The sequence below is a fragment of the Lissotriton vulgaris genome, chromosome 4_1 (genome assembly GCF_964263255.1).
Source record: "Lissotriton vulgaris chromosome 4_1, aLisVul1.2, whole genome shotgun sequence".
Taxonomy (NCBI): Eukaryota; Metazoa; Chordata; class Amphibia; order Caudata; family Salamandridae; genus Lissotriton; species Lissotriton vulgaris.
The window spans coordinates 1,096,293,520-1,096,311,201 of NC_141691.1; the positions used below are offsets into that span (position 1 = coordinate 1,096,293,520).

Below are 17,682 nucleotides of genomic sequence, written 5' to 3' on the forward strand. Positions count from 1 at the left end.
CATTTCTGACCCTAAAAACCCACCCAATTACAGAGCCATATTTTTTGGGAACACTGTCCACTTATGAGCGGTTTCTGTTGACAAGGTTTCGTCTTGATTTTTTTATCTTTTAATTGTGGTGCCAAAAGGGTGTAGCAAAGGTCAGATGTTAGCACCCCGTGGCTGCGACAACTTGTCTCCACAGGATCTGCTACACTTCATGTTCCTCTGTAAATTTTATGAAGTACCTCCAAGACATTTTTTCCTCCCCCTTTTAAAGAGGCTTCATTTTAACCAGGTTCGCCCAGCACTTTTGTATCTGCAGTTGTTGAAATCGGACTGTATCATTTTTATTGTAGGGTATCTGAAATCACTAGTGAGAACCAGAGCCTGCTTAGAAAATTAGTCACTCAAGGGGGAAGAGGTACACATAGTCTTAGGTATGTTTCCTGTGTGTTCTTTTTTAAGTGAAATAATGAAATTTATCTATTGCATATGTTGCATTTTTTTGTAAACTTTCCAAGTTTTAAAGATATGAACTCTGTACTTTTTATTGTATATTTTTAAGGAATGTGTATATTCACTGTAACTTTTATGGTTTTCTCATTGTAAAACCGAATAAAGTTTTATGAAATGAAATGTTAAGCAGGGGCACTGGAAGTATGCGGCAGAGGAAGAACAAATTATGTGGCAGGGTTGACTAAATTATGTGGCAAGAAAAGGCAAAATATGCAGCATAATAATACAGCACATTTAGTGGTAGTATTACTTTACCTGGTAATAGTGTCTGGGAAAAGAGTTCACCTCATTAGAAACAATTTAACACCCAATATAGCAGTAAGCAACTGAAAGTTAACCAGTTAACCTTTGTGAAAAGCGCCCTGGTGCCCAGGAACCCCAGTTGCCTTATTGTTTGTAACTTTAGATCCGGTGGAGCTAGAAACAATGTTTTGGTTAAAATCTGCAGAATATGCTTCAGATGATGGACCATGTGGCAAATCCATAATTATGCCAAAATCACAGCAGCCACAGAACCACATAATTCCAGTAACCCTGGTGTTAAGAGACGAGAATGAAGCTGCTCATTCTCTCAGACAATACTGATGAAAAGCAGCGTGACTCCCAAGACTTTCGATGCCGCTTGGTGCAAACCACCTCTAATTCACCTTAATATTAGCTATCAAAATAATGAGGCAGGCACTGGGAACTGGAAAGCGAAGAACAGGTTTTACTCCAGGAGGAGAACACATCACATCAGACACCGGGGTTATCGTCAGGAGGTGCTCTAACTGCATCTCTGTGGTTCAGCCTTTTAAATACATTTACATCAGTTTATTGCATGGTTAAACATCTTTGGAATCCCCGCCTTAGGCTAGTTCCCACACAAAGCTAGCCGCTATCATCCCCCACCCAGATGTAACAGATGATTGCTATCTCGCAGCTGGACATTCCGACAGAATCTAAAAACACGTGGGATCGGTCAGATCTAAGGGTTTGGGTTATTGATTGAGTCAGGCCCCTTTGTTGGTGAAACAAGCCCTGCTGTGTGTGGGTAATAAACAATGTCCACAGGGGTCGGTTAGTGCCTGGGACCGGATTGAGTGGCCAGGTGCAGGGAAGGAGGTTATCAAAGGGGCTTGCCTGTGCATGGAAAATGAAAGGACAAACTGGTTTGGCACGGGAAGTGACTCCAGGGCTTTGTCATGATGACAAGGTTTTACAACACCAGTACATTTGTTCAGGCTTAGTCAGAGCACTGGGAGATGATTGTGAGGTCAGGGTGACACACAGGTGACCAGCAGAGTATGAAATGGCCGTGATGTCTAAAATGGCTGCAGCTTATGCGCACACAGAGGCTCTTGTTAGGCAAGATGGCGCAGGCAATGTTCATACTTGTCGTTTTATATTTAACAGTCCTCCCTTTGAACATAATTTAGCCATCTTGTTAGTCTATCTCAATGTCCATAATCTTGGGGCAAACGGTACTTATGTAAGGGAACACTAAGGTGGTATACAGCGTACAATCAAACAACAATCACATATTGTCAGTACTGGGACCAAGAGAAACATCGTTTTTTTCCGACCCCAGTCCTTCGAGATGTCTCATAGCTAAACATGTAGTTGGGCTGATTATTGTAGTTTTTACAGGGAGGCAGATACACAGACAGTAGGAGAAAAAGATCGTTATTAGTAAAAACAGCATTTTCAATAACTTATGCAGTGAAGGTAACAAACTGGGAAATGGTGTATAGGCAATAAATTCTTTGTAACACAAAAACCATTTTATCTTACTAATTTTTTCGAAGGATAGGGACCATTGCGTGCACTTTTGAAAACTGGACTGTGGGGGTGGGGGGGGGGGGGGGGGGGCAAAACTATAAAGTATATTCATGATGGTAACTGGCGTTGTATAATCTATGTGATACACAGTTTACTTTTTCTTCCATATGATATGACATGCTCATGCTATCATTAATACAATGACACTATGAATGGAAGTGATGTAGAATTTCACATAAAAAAACTTTTTCTTGTCCATTTGGGGCATAACGAATACAAGGTGATTGGGAGAGAAATTTAACCTAATATAATCGATGGTCAGGGCATTAGTCTTTGTCAGAGCTCTTCTTTCCAGTGTCTTTTTACAGTGAGCCATCACTGGTAGGCTCCCATTGTTTATCTTAGCGTTGCCGCTGTTGAGCACCGGCGATGGAGCTATGCGTCCAGCTCGGATCCACATTCCACGTTGCATGGAAAGGTCGTTCTTTGTGATCACAATCCCTTTTACCTGTTTACTAACTAATCTAATGCTGGTACCTGACAGGGTACCTGCACCTTATTCTTCATCCGTGAAGTCCATACCTACTAACCCTATCCTATCTTGGTGTAGTGTTCCTCCATCAAGTTGATAAAAACCCCATGTGAAAAAGGGGGGTTTGGGGGAGCCAAAGGAAGAGAGGGTGGAGTGGGGTCAGACTGGAGATAGACCAAGGGGGACAGAGACTCCGCACAAGTGAGCCCACCAATTGGGCCCAATGGGTTTAGACTTCAGGCACAAGTAGACCAACAAGCTGGGGGCTTCTGAACAGCCCTTTTTTCTTTCTTTCTCTGTCGGTGTTAGTGCCTCGTCCAGCATATCTTGGCTCTGCGGCTCCACCATGGTCTTAGTCATAGGTGTTCCACGCCTTGCAGTCAGGCTGTGCATCGCGTCCGACCTCACTCTTCCAATGACTGGAGGGAATTCTTGAATCTAGCAGTGAGTATAAAATGAATTTTTAGAGAACTGGCAGGGGAAGATGTTACACAGTTTAGTTTTCTCTCCCAACCCCAAGCACTAAGAAAATATGTATCATCTACTAAAAAGAAAGATAATGTGGATACTCTGAATCTTTACATCTGTGCATTCATGAATTTTTACTGTTGTGCAGGTCTACAAACACCTATGGGAATCTCCAGCATACATGTTATCCTTTGTGTCCTATTTCTTTCACGATTATGGCTGTGGCAGGAAATCTAAAATTATTAATCACATAGCCTGTCAAATTCAAACTAACTTTTTCAGCAAAAAACCCGTTGTTACAAAAAAAATTCCTGCAGGGCTATATTTTCTTCAAGATCTGCTAATCACAAATAAAAAGTGTGATGCGTTATTATCATATGCAAAAACCACAATTGCTATCCTGGCTGAAGACGGCTGATAGCCAGAAACTGGTCCTAGGATGCTTGATTACGGTCCAGGAAAGAAATGGCTTGCCAGTTCGGGCTGGACTGTTCCCATGAGGCACAGGGTCAAGGCTGATTTGCATATGGCCATTTCTGAACTGGGGTGGTGTGGAGTGAAAAAAAAACAATGGACTTACGCCCAGATCTCTGTACTGGGGTGAATGTATGACATTGTTCTGCATTCTGTCCATCAATTGTTGTTTTTGCGTTATTATCATAGGCCTACAGGTACTCTTCCTAGTATTGTGCACCATAATAGTACACAGGCTGAGCGTTGTCCCATCCTGTCAATGTTTCTTACTTTTAACTAAATATCTTGACTCAGGGCTCATTCAGCAGGGCTCACTACAACATTCCTTTCACTTTAGTTCAAATCATTTTTTATAAACATTTTTCTTGTTTCTGCATTATCCTTTACAACCCAGCTACTTCATTAGTTAATGAAGGACTTGCGATGTCTATACAATTTATATGTAGGGTGACCAGAATCTTAAAGCCAAAACAACTAAGGACATTTCACAAAATTGGAAGAAGGACTATGATTTTACTTCAAACGATGAGCGCGTTCCTTAGCAGAGAGTTAACAGAACAGTCAGTAAGATAGTACATAAAATGCAATTTTTAAACCCAGTAGCTTGTCTGTTGATTAAATTGTTTTCTTGAAACAACTGCTAACTATCCCGGTTTCGTATAACGAGAAAAAAACATCTCCCACCAATTTTAGTCGATTATCTTTAAAAATCAGGACATGAGCTACATTTCTTGGAATTTTCTGTGACAGCTGGTTAAAAACTGGGACCATCATGGCAAAACGGGGACGTCTGGCCACTCTACTTATGTGCAATGTGTGTGGTAACATGAACGATTTTTGTTGTGCCACTAAGGCATTAAAACAAAAGCCACTGACATATAGCTCCCTCTTAAGGGCCAGATTAGGGGACATCAGTCGTCTTACCCATCCTTTTATTTTCAGCCAATTAAATTCCATCATTTTACAGAAAGGAGGGGTAGTAACATGGCAAAACGTTATTTTGTTTCTGTCAATTTGTTCAAACACTGTTGTGTTAAAGCCAATTAGACGTGTACTTGTGAGGTACATTGTCGTCATTTATTCAAAAGCGAATTCACAGCATTCTGTGAAGTGATCGGCTAAGGGTGAGTCCCCTAGTTGTCTTATGGAATTGATTCCAGCATGGTAATTCCTGGACAGCGAAGGGGGAGAGGTGGAGAGGGGGAGAGGGGGAGAGGGAGGGAGAGAGGGAGAGAGGGAGAGAGGGAGAGAGAGAGAGCACTACAAGAAGTTTATCCAATGCACTTACCACGTAGAACAGTACAGGACAATTCACATATTTAAGCACATAAACCAAAGAAAAACACAAAACGCACAGTCTTTGTATACACACAATACAGAATAGGACGTGACAATACATGTACCAAGCACGAAGAAAAACGCAGCGTTAGTTACACAAAAGGACTTTTTCATACATGTTGCGCATCTCACAGTTCATTTCAATTTACCTAGGGGCCAGGCTCCTTCCTTCCCCTTTTGACAGTAGAAGATCTAAGCAGATGACCTGAAAATACTTACTTTTTTTTCTAATGGCTAGACACAAGTACAGTTCTACTAATACTTACAGTGGGGTCCCCCAATATCTAACAGCGATAATCAGAGTTGATGTATATGCGTAAAGTAGGGATGCCAGTCAGATGTGCAATGGCACAGCTCTTATGTTTCTATGTGGATGGAAGAAGAAGTAGTAAATCTCAAACATGACAATGTCTCTAACTTCTAGTTGGTGGGAGATAGCACGAACCCAAGCCCAGGGGCCCTTCACTTCTTCATTTGGTCAGTTCATAAATCAAAATTCATCATTCTCACTAATGCGCGTCACTTTGGTCTTAATAGAATAGAAAGCCTTCCTAGGAAAAGTGAAAGGTTGCACACTTGTGATACCTGCTAGAGCCGGGTTCCTTGTACTGCAAAAAACCTTCAGGCTTCTGATTTTTTTTTTTTAAATATATTTTTATAGCAGAATTATAAACCACAGGATACAATTAATCAGCCAGTTCACTCGTGATATCCCCCCGTCCAATAAGAAATCCCAATCGTACACAGCCATTCAGCCCGCATCCCGGAGGCCGGGCGGCAGCATATTACTTCATTCAATAGGAAAACATCACGGTGCACGTCCCATTGGGGCCATGGTTGAAATGTCGTTTTGCGTATCTGCTTTTACCCCCCCACCCACAACATCACTCCTGTCAGCCATCCCAGTGATAATCAGTGGTACCGCCCTTGTCGGGACCTGCCCTAGGCGCTATGGGTTTGTCACGCCTGGCCGCTCTCCCCAGCCATTCCACACTCCACACAGTACCCACCGTCCTAGTAGATCCAAGGTGCCCTAACGAGCTACCATCTAATGGCTTCCGGCCCACCCCAAACTCCCGTTAACCAGCCCCCCCAAAGCCCCCCCTCCCCTGGCAACTGCTAAGGTGTGTGCCTCGTCCTGTCAAATTGGATGGATCCACTACAGTGCGTGGTACAATACTTCTGTGTTCGCCCCGCGGTGTCCATCGGCTTAGTTCTCACCATCCTCATCCTCTACCAAAGAATCACGCAAAGCTTGTACCACTAACTCCCATGCACGCGCCGCATCCAATGCCTTCTCATTCCCCATCTTGACAGCCTGCTTCATCCGGAGCACACTCTCGCAGTCAGACCACCGCAGCAGTTCATTCTTCCATCTACGCAGTGAGGGTCCCCCCCTGGACTTCCAATGCCACGATATTTCCCTCTGCGCCAATATCAGACCCAAGTCTATGAATTTGCTTGTCACCTTGGTGTGTTTAGTATGCGGGAACCAGAGCAGCAGGCACGCCGCCATATCGAATTCCACCTCCCTATCAGTCACTTCATTCAGGAGTTCCCCTACCTCCGCCCAATAGGTCCCCAGGTGTGAGCACCCCCAAAACAAATGGTCCATGTCCGCTCCCAGAAACGAACACCGTGGGCATCGAGCATCCGGCACCTGAAAGTACCGCTGTAATTTCTCAGGAGTTAAATAAGCCCTATGAAGCACATAGAAATGTACCTGCTGAAAGCGCGCATTTCTCGTGCCCTTCCACGTGCGCCGCAGGATGTGGCCCCATGCCGTATCCGGTATGGGTCGGCCTACGCTCACCTCCCATTTAGCCTTGAGCCCTTGGAGTGGTTCCAGTCCCTCATTCAGCATCCTATTATGGAGGCACGTCACAGCTTTGAACGTACCTGCCGCCATCACCACATATTGGCACGCCATAGTCGTTGTGGGTTCCATGAGCCCCCCTGTCCAGTGCTTCTGTATGGCAGCCACCACTGCCGCGTGTAGTAGGAAACCCCCATCGGGCAGCCCGAACTGGTCCCGGAGCGCTTCGAACGGCGCCAAAGCCCCGTCTATGTATAAGTCGCCCACTACCTGCAGTCCCGCCTCTTCCCAATCCAGCAACGGGGACCAATCTCTCCCGTGCGGCAAAGCCGTCAGCATTCCGATCGGGATCTCCGGTGCATAAGGCCGCGATGCCCTCGCTCTCCGAAGGCTCCTCTGCCAGCACAGCCGGAGCGTCCGCTCTTCCATGGTGAGGGCCCGTAACTCGAGCCTCTGTTGCATGATGATGTAGGACAGCACGTGGCGTTGTATCCCCCGATCCCGGTCCTCCTCTGGACCCCGAAACACCCTAGCTACGTTCTGTGTAAGGACCTGCAACTGCGCCGCAAGATAATACAGCTCGAAGTCGGGCACAGCCATGCCCCCTTCTAGCTTGGGGCGAAGTAGCGTGCTCAGGGCCACTCTACGGCGGCCATGCCCCCATAGGAAGCCAATAATCATTGACCGCAGGTCTCTAAAGACCCCCTGGGGAATCCAGACAGGCAGCGTTCGGAAATAATAGAGGAAGCGGGGGAGCGCCACCATTTTCAACAGTGCAATCCTACCCAGAACCGTCAGCGGGAGGGTCGACCAGAAAGACAAGCTGCCCCGCAGCGCCCGGACACAGCGACCAGTGTTGCCCTCCAATAGGTCCGCAGTCGCGTGGTAGATGCGAACACCCAAATAGGTGATGCAAGAGGGCTCCCATACCACACCCAAATCGCTGCCAGGGACTGGCGATCCCGCTCGCAGCAGGAACACACAAGTCTTCGCCCAATTGACCTTAAGGCCCGACAGCCGGCCGAACTCAGACAACAGATCCATCGCTCCGACCAATGCCCCCGAGGTGTCAGCTAGGTACAGGAGCAAGTCATCCGCATATAGCGATATATAATGCCACTGCCCGCCGCTGACTATCCCCGCGTACCTGTCACCTGACCTCGCATGGACCGCCAAGGGTTCCATCGCCAGAGCAAACAATAGGGGGGAGAGAGAACATCCCTGTCGTGTGCCCCTGCCCACCGGGTACGCCGCAGACACCAGGCCGCCCAAACGCACTCTCGCCGTTGCCGAGGTATATAAGACCCTCGTCCACCTGCGGAACCCCTCGCCCATGCCAAACCTCTCTAACACTCCATCCAGGAAAGACCATTCCAAACTATCAAAGGCCTTCTCGATGTCCACAGACAGGACCGCCGGAGCTCCCTCCCCGTCCAAGATGGCGTCCATTATTCCCACCAGGCGGCGGATATTCAGCGCCGTGCTCCTCGTGGGTATAAACCCGGCCTGGTCCTTGTGTACCAGGCCCGTCATATGTGGGGCCAGCCTGGTGGCTAGGATTCGGCTCAGGATCTTATAATCTACCGTCAGCATGGATAGCGGGCGATAAGACCTCACATCCGCGGCATCCCGGCCAGGCTTTAGGAGCGGTACAATCAAGGCCTCCCGCATGGACCCAGGCAATGCCCCCGCCTCGAAAGCTTCCGTATACACCACCAGCAGCCTGGGAGCCAAGCTGTCCACATACTGTTGATAAAACTCAATCGGCAGTCCGTCCACCCCGGGCGTCTTGTTGCGGGCCATATGTTTGATGGCCACCCGTATTTCCGTGAGCGTGATCGGACTACCCAGCTCCTTCGCGTCCTCCTCGTCCAGGACCGGAAGCTGCCTCTCCTCCAGGTATTCCGCAATGTCCTGAACCCCCACTCCCAGCTGACTCTGGTATAATTCCTCATAATACCCCCTAAAACGTTCCAGTAGTAGGAAACCCCCATCGGGCAGCCCGAACTGGTCCCGGAGCGCTTCGAACGGCGCCAAAGCCCCGTCTATGTATAAGTCGCCCACTACCTGCAGTCCCGCCTCTTCCCAATCCAGCAACGGGGACCAATCTCTCCCGTGCGGCAAAGCCGTCAGCATTCCGATCGGGATCTCCGGTGCATAAGGCCGCGATGCCCTCGCTCTCCGAAGGCTCCTCTGCCAGCACAGCCGGAGCGTCCGCTCTTCCATGGTGAGGGCCCGTAACTCGAGCCTCTGTTGCATGATGATGTAGGACAGCACGTGGCGTTGTATCCACCGATCCCGGTCCTCCTCTGGACCCCGAAACACCCTAGCTACGTTCTGTGTAAGGACCTGCAACTGCGCCGCAAGATAATACAGCTCGAAGTCGGGCACAGCCATGCCCCCTTCTAGCTTGGGGCGAAGTAGCGTGCTCAGGGCCACTCTACGGCGGCCATGCCCCCATAGGAAGCCAATAATCATTGACCGCAGGTCTCTAAAGACCCCCTGGGGAATCCAGACAGGCAGCGTTCGGAAATAATAGAGGAAGCGGGGGAGCGCCACCATTTTCAACAGTGCAATCCTACCCAGAACCGTCAGCGGGAGGGTCGACCAGAAAGACAAGCTGCCCCGCAGCGCCCGGACACAGCGACCAGTGTTGCCCTCCAATAGGTCCGCAGTCGCGTGGTAGATGCGAACACCCAAATAGGTGATGCAAGAGGGCTCCCATACCACACCCAAATCGCTGCCAGGGACTGGCGATCCCGCTCGCAGCAGGAACACACAAGTCTTCGCCCAATTGACCTTAAGGCCCGACAGCCGGCCGAACTCAGACAACAGATCCATCGCTCCGACCAATGCCCCCGAGGTGTCAGCTAGGTACAGGAGCAAGTCATCCGCATATAGCGATATATAATGCCACTGCCCGCCGCTGACTATCCCCGCGTACCTGTCACCTGACCTCGCATGGACCGCCAAGGGTTCCATCGCCAGAGCAAACAATAGGGGGGAGAGAGAACATCCCTGTCGTGTGCCCCTGCCGACCGGGTACGCCGCAGACACCAGGCCGCCCAAACGCACTCTCGCCGTTGCCGAGGTATATAAGACCCTCGTCCACCTGCGGAACCCCTCGCCCATGCCAAACCTCTCTAACACTCCATCCAGGAAAGACCATTCCAAACTATCAAAGGCCTTCTCGATGTCCACAGACAGGACCGCCGGAGCTCCCTCCCCGTCCAAGATGGCGTCCATTATTCCCACCAGGCGGCGGATATTCAGCGCCGTGCTCCTCGTGGGTATAAACCCGGCCTGGTCCTTGTGTACCAGGCCCGTCATATGTGGGGCCAGCCTGGTGGCTAGGATTCGGCTCAGGATCTTATAATCTACCGTCAGCATGGATAGCGGGCGATAAGACCTCACATCCGCGGCATCCCGGCCAGGCTTTAGGAGCGGTACAATCAAGGCCTCCCGCATGGACCCAGGCAATGCCCCCGCCTCGAAAGCTTCCGTATACACCACCAGCAGCCTGGGAGCCAAGCTGTCCACATACTGTTGATAAAACTCAATCGGCAGTCCGTCCACCCCGGGCGTCTTGTTGCGGGCCATATGTTTGATGGCCACCCGTATTTCCGTGAGCGTGATCGGACTACCCAGCTCCTTCGCGTCCTCCTCGTCCAGGACCGGAAGCTGCCTCTCCTCCAGGTATTCCGCAATGTCCTGAACCCCCACTCCCAGCTGACTCTGGTATAATTCCTCATAATACCCCCTAAAACGTTCCAATACCGCTGCCTGGGAGTACACCATTTCTCCCTGCGCATTATTAATGCTGAGGATCGGGCAGCCCCTAAGTTCCGGGTTAGCTAGTCTGGCCAAGAGGGTACCCACCTTGTCCCTTTCTGCATGTGCCCTGATGATATACTGCCTGTAGTCATAACACCTTAAACGTTCCGTCTCGGTGGCAACCACTTCCTTCGCTTCCAATAACTGGGCCTGTAAATCTGGCCTAGCCAGCCTGCGGCGCTCCAAGTCCCTCAAAGTTTCTTCCGCTTTCATTAGGTCGTTCAACACAGTCGTGCGAGCATTCGAGAACCTACCCAAACACACCCCTCTCACCACCACTTTTATTGCATCCCATTCAGTGGACCTACTCGTGGCCGTGCCCTCATTCACTCCAAAATAGCTATCAATGCCTTGCCGAACCGCGTCGCTGAACACAGAATCCTCAAGCGTCTCCGGCCGAAGCCGCCATGTTGGTATCACTGAGCGCTCTCTCTGCCACTGAATGTGTACCAATAGGGGGTTATGATCGGAGATAGTCCTAGCCAGGTACTCCGCATGGGAAATCAATGGGGCTAGGGATCCACCGCAGAGCACCGAATCAATCCTGACATGCAGATCATGGAGAGCAGAATAAAAGGAATAATCCCTGGCTCCCCTGTGCCGCTCCCTCCAGACATCCAGCAACCCCCATCGTTCCTGCCAGTCCTTCCTGTGCGCGGCCAGCCTGCGCACCGGGGAGTCCACCAGGAGGGGATGGGACCTATCCAGAGCTACATCCGTGATCGAATTTAAGTCCCCCCCTAACACTATCGGGCCCGCCAGGAAAGAGGCCGAGGACCCCGAGAGGCTATCAAAGTATCGAGCTTGTTCAGTGTTCGGTGCATATACACAGCAGAAAACCACATCCCGTCCATATAACCTCCCCTCCACCGCCACAAACCGGCCCTCCGGATCCACTACTTGATTCAGCACTTGAAAGGGTATCCCCGCCCTCACCCAGATCAACACCCCCCTGGCATACGCTGAGTAAGTGGTGCCAAACACCTGGCCCGCCATCTTTTCTGCAAGGCAGCGCACTCTTTTTTGGTGAGATGAGTCTCCTGGAGCATAGCAATCTGAACCCCCCTGCGTACTAGATATGCATGTACTTTGTGACGTTTCACCATAGTCCGTAGCCCCCGGACATTCCACGTCAGGCATTTCAAATTAGGTAATGTCCCCATTCCAACTTCGTACAGTCCGATTCAAATAACGAAGGTTCATAGCCCCCCCAATGCAGTTGCCCCCCCCCGAACATTCCCAAAACTGAAAAACTTCCCAAACCCCACTCCCCAGGACAGAGCACACGAACCCAATGGCCGCCCCCATCCAAACCTTGAAACAACTTCTCGCACTCTTACCCTGTGGTCTCCACCACAGTCGGCCTTAAGGGCCCAAGGGGGGTGAGTCACCGCCGACCCCAGCAAGCGGAGCCCGCGCCCCGCGCCTTCATCCCCTCCGAAGCACACAGCTCCCCCTCCCGGCAACCCGCCCTCCATCAACAGGATACCACCCTACCATGAAGTCTCGATCTAGTCCCAATTCTATCTCAGCCGCAGAAAATACCATCCAATGTCTGTGGGGTCACTATCGGCCCCTTCGAGCTTTCCGCCTCTGAGAGTTCCTCTCCCGTCCTGCTGCCTTCCCCTCCCGAGTCCGTTTCTGCCCGTTCACTGTTCTGTTGCGACCCTGTAATGGCCGCCGTCGCTGCGAGCGCATCCCTCTTCTCCGCAGCCATTTGAGCCTCCCGTTTCTCCCGCTGGCGCCTGTTGCGGGATCTGATGCGTTGTGACTGCCTCACCCGGGGCTGCTTGGGTTGGTCTCGCCTACTTTTATGCGATCTGTCCGTCCCCGCTCTATATGACTCCAGCCATTGCCAAACTTCATCCGGAGTCTGAAAAAAGTGCGTAGAGCCATCCATTATGATCCGCAGCTTAGCCGGGTAGAGCAAGGAGTACTGGATGCCTTCCTCCCTGAGCTCCTTCTTCACCGCGAGGAACGATGCCCTGTTCTTCTGGACCGCTTGAGTGTAGTCCGGGAAGATCGTAACCTTACTGTTCTCCACCTCATACGGGCCCGACATCCTGGCCCGCTGGATGAGGAGATCCCGGTCCTTGTAGTGGAGGAGCCGCACCACCATCGGTCGGGGGGGGCGGCCAAGCCCCGGCGGGCGAGCAGGCACTCGGTGAGCTCGCTCCAGGGTGAAAAAAGGAGTAAGCCCCTCCGGCGCTACCACAGTGCGGAACCAGTTCTCCATATAGGCCACCGCATCCTCCCCCTCAATCCGTTCCGGCAGGCCTACGACCCGCACGTTGTTCCGTCTATTGCGGCCTTCGGCATCCTCCGCCCGCCGCTCCAGTGAGTCCAGTCGGGCCAAAATGTCCGTGATCCTGTGCTCCGCGGTCACCACCGATGGCTTCAGGTCCAGCAACAGTTGGTCATGGTCCTTGACCCTGTCCGCCAGCTTCGCGTGATCCGCGCGTAGCAGCCCCAGGCCCGTGGCCACTTGGGCAATGTCATGGTGCAATGCTTCCTTAGTTGAGGTGATCGCATCAAGTATGGCATCCAAACGCCGGTTAAGCCGCTGTTCTTGGTCAAGCTCCGGGGAGGGACTCTCGCTCAGCCGAGTTGATGTCGCCGAGTCCCCCTCAGCGCGACTCCCGGGCATCGGCCCTCCGATCGCCGCCATGCCAGGGTGCTGCGTCACAGGTCCAGGCACCCGTTTTGCATTGGCGCCCGTGGTTCCGTGCCAGTCTCCGGGCACTGGGCAGTGCAATGTCCCCACCGACGCTCTCAGGAGCAATGACCAGTTAGACGAGCTCCGTTCCGTCGCCCCCCTCCGAAGCCTGAGGGGGGAAGGATGAGTCCTAGGGCGGTGGCCAACGAAGGTCCCCAAGCTCCTGGGCGAATCAGGTCAGCGTCCCCTGGTCTCAGGACACAGCACCGCCGATCCTAGTGCCTCGATCAACCGAGTGCAGGATCTCTTGCCAGTCGGCGACAACTTGGCTCAGGGCTGAAGTTCGGGGCCGTCCGACCTCCTCGCCGCCATTTTCTTCGCACCCTCGGCAACACCTCGGCCGCCTCTTCACTCGATCTTCTCGGGGCCAGCAGTCCCCCAGCGACTCTCCGATTGTGCCCAGCTGTCCCCTTACACTTCAGAGGGCAGGAGCGTCGTCTTCGGGTCGCCTAGGGTCCCGAAAACAGGAGAATTAGCGGGATTCCGCGCGGAGCTGCGAGCTCACGCCGCCATCCCGATCGGCGTCCAAGCCACGCCCCCCTTCAGGCTTCTGATGTAAACTGCCCTCCCATTCACTGGCCTTCAGGAGACACATTTTTAGCAAGAAATGTGTCACAGTTTAAAAAAAAAAATGCTATTTGTCTTTCACATGTGGGGGGCACCAGGTTCGGGTCTGTTTTTCACATCTCATTTGGTCACTTTGTTAGCAACCCAGCCATACAAAAGCCTTCTCATATGGGCCCATACGTACATGACACATACACACATACATACTATACAAATATTTCACGTATTCAGAGATAGTCCCTACACACAAAGCGCAACTTCATAACACTAGCCTATTTTCGCCTAAAGGACAGTGTGCAAAGCCTTTCCAACCTTCAGTTGAAACACCGCTATAATCTAAAGAAAAACGATGCGAGGGGCCAGCATGTAAAACACATCAATACGCGTGATGATGAATATTTTTAACCCACCATGGACCAGACTCATCTCTGAGATGCAGTCTTTGTCACCTTGGTATTGAAGCCCAGAAAGATTCAGTGCGGCAAGGTTAACTAATGGCAGAATCGTTCACTACTTGGATTGTTCAAAGTGCAGCATTACAGACCGCGTTGTAGGAAAAGGTCGGATGCCAGATGTATTCAGTATAGAGAATGGGGGGTGATGTATGAATGCTTTCATTAAAAAAAAAAAAACAATCTACAGTGGTCTGGGGCTGTCCTCATTCGCAAAATAGGGAAACTATAGGAGGTGGCAAGTTTTATCTGGTATATCCTTGTTTTTAAGGGTGTGCATCTATGTTACAGTGGCAAGACCACTAACAAAATTTGTTTAAGGTTTGCGTGGAGATCTGTTTTTGGGCGGATGGGGGAAAACAGTGCAACTTTAGTTCAAAAAACGTGTGGGCACAGTCGTGCTAGGAAACTACAGATTTGTAACTGCCAGGGCTGGCTGACTTACCAATGGGGTCCGCATCCACTTGACTAGGACATGCCTTAAATGCTTGTGCGGGGTGCACCACTCTATATGACGTAAATAAGCTGTGCTTTTCTAAAACCAGCAATATGTGTCTTGCGCCTGACTCCTAAAATGCAATTGCTAGAAAAACTTTTCCATGTCACAATCTGAACAGATAACCTTTTCTTTCTAGGAGGTTGTGGGTTGTTAAAACAGAGCAAGACATTCTTTAAATGTTCATTCAGGTCATGTGACTAGTGCATGTACATCAAACGTTGGCACTTAAAATTAGCTTTTCTTGTGATGATTCTCCAAGCCCTGGTTTTGGCAATGCAAGCAATTTAGGGAAGCACATCTCTCTTTTCATTTAATAGATTTACACCTTACCCCGGTCTAATGTTTGACTGCATGGCATACCCCTGGTAAGGCTCAGGAACGTTTGGAAAAACTCCTCTGAAAGTCGGCAATATTATTAGAGTGGAACGTGCAGCGCTTAATTTGTGCCGGTGCTTTTCTACAATGCCTATGCATTTGCTTCATAATGTGATAGTTTAAGCCTTCTAGCCTAGGGCGGGGTGCACACAGCACAGGAGCCAATACATTTTGCACACGAGTATTAGTGTATGTCAATTGAAACTGACAAATTAAGCACTGGGAATGTGGGTGGGAAGGTAGGTGAAACAAATGGTGTGCAGAATAAAAATGTCTATGTCTAGGCCCTCAAGAACCAGAATCCACCTGGGGTTCACGGTCACTTAATATCTGGTAGCGTGCTCCTTTTGGGAACCCTATAATAGTAGTACAAAATTGTTCAACAAAAGTGTGTGCTTTTGCTCCGTCAAGGGGGCTGCGAAGTAAAAGAGGCCAAATTTACTATCCTCTCCATTGACATATCTAAACGCCAGGATCTTACAAAGTGCTTATGTTGCTTTTGACATAGGAGTTGTATATGTCTGTTATATACTCTTCGGTATCTTTCCTATCTATGAGTGTTTTTACTATTTTATCGATACCTGTCCATTCGTTGTTACTTCTCTTGTATCTTCTTCTAACTTTTTACAAGCTTGGTGAGCTGCTTTTCGTATTTCCTTATCTAGTTTAGCTTTGTTTCTTTTCTTTTCGTTGTGTTCCTTCTTTCTGCCACAGACCAAAGCTATCAAGCATGGCTGGCGTAGTTCTCTTTTTGCAAAGGGCTATTCCTAGCTTTTTCTATTTTATCGGGGTCAAAAGATCCCATCAGTGGCCACTGTTTTTCCCGGTCTTTCCTAGCGCATTTTATGCCATTGTTCGCTATATGTTACAGTGGCTACTCCATATTTCACATACATGTCCTTATTAGAGGTGCCTTCCGGCGCTGCTGGATGACTGACCTCTAATAAACGGTCTGGACAAAACAATCAATCAATTTTTGAGAAGACAGGCATAACGTAACAAGCAGTCAACAAAAAATCTCAATAGGTCGTGGACAAAGGTCCGCACTACCTGGCCTTCGCTGCCTGCAAAGAAAGAGGATTCCTAATCTCTGTTTGTTTGCACGCAGGGAATGTCTCAACTAAGGGGAATACTAGTATTCGGTCGAACTTATTCAACCATTCAAACAATCAAATAACAAGTAAGAATCGATCTTTCATGACCTGAACCGGACCGTTGTGGACAGTTTCTTCGTCGTCCCCTTCCAGCGCCCGTTTGTCTTCTCACTCCAACAATGTGGCGTTCCTGTAAGGTCCCAGTCAGGACCGCAGGTCACTTGAGAGAGAGGTCCGATCGGAACCGGTGAAGTTCAGGTTGATCAGCAGCCAGACGAGGGTCCTCTCAAGGCAGGTTAACCCCAATCGCTTAGTTGTTCACTCTGTCGTTAGGACCTCTCTCACTGGACCCACGTGTCTCTGATAGCCCAGACATTGGTGCGCCAATTGATGAAAAGCAGCGTAGCTCCCAAGACTTTTGATGCCGCTTGGTGCAAACCACCTCTAATTCACCTTAATATTAACTATCAAAATAATGAGGCAGGCACTGGAACTGGAAAGTGAAAAACAGGTTTATTACTCCAGGAGGAGAACACATCACATCAGACACCAGGGCTATCGTCAGGAGGTACTCTAACTGCATCTCTGTGGTTCAGCCTTTTATATACATTTACATCAGTTTATTGCATGATTAAACATCTTTGGAATCCCCGCCTTAGGCTAGTTCCCACACAAAGCTAGCAGCTATCATCCCCCACCCAGTTGTGACAGATGATTGCTATCTCGCAGCTGGACATTCCGACAGAATCTAAAAACACGTGGGATCGGTCAGATCTAAGGGTTTGGGTTATTGATTAAGTCAGGCCCCTTTGTTGGTGAAACAAGCCCTGCTGTGTGTAGGTAATAAACAATGTCCACAGGGGTCAGTTAGTGCCTGGGACCGGATTGAGTGGCCAGGTGCAGGGAAGGAGGCTATCAAAGGGGCTTGCCTGTGCATGGAGATGAAAGAACAAACTGGTTTGGCACGGGAAGTGACTCCGGGGCTTTGTCATGATGACAAGGTTTTACAACCCCAGTACATTTGTTCAGGCTTAGTCGGAGCACTGGGGAATGATTGCGAGGTCAGGGTGACACAGTTGACCAGCAGAGTATGAAATGGCCGTGATGTCTAAAATGGCTGCAGCTTATGCGCACGCAGAGGCTCTTGTTAGGCAAGATGGCGCAGGCAATGTTCATACTTGTAGTTTTATATTTAACAATACAACAGCCATGTTATGTTTAAATAAGCAGGGCGAAAGACTTTGAGTCAACTGGATGT

General features: G+C 49.8%; 1 long non-coding RNA gene across 1 annotated transcript in view; it reads right to left on the reverse strand.

Moving 5' to 3' along the window:
• Positions 1-1,187: 1,187 nt before the first annotated feature.
• LOC147722913 (uncharacterized) overlaps positions 1,188-17,682 on the reverse strand; it is a 143,799-nt gene continuing 127,304 nt past the window's right edge. Inside the window, exon 2 of the long non-coding RNA XR_015309893.1 lies at positions 1,188-3,229. This is a non-coding gene — a long non-coding RNA (uncharacterized LOC147722913). The remainder of the gene's footprint in view (positions 3,230-17,682) is intronic.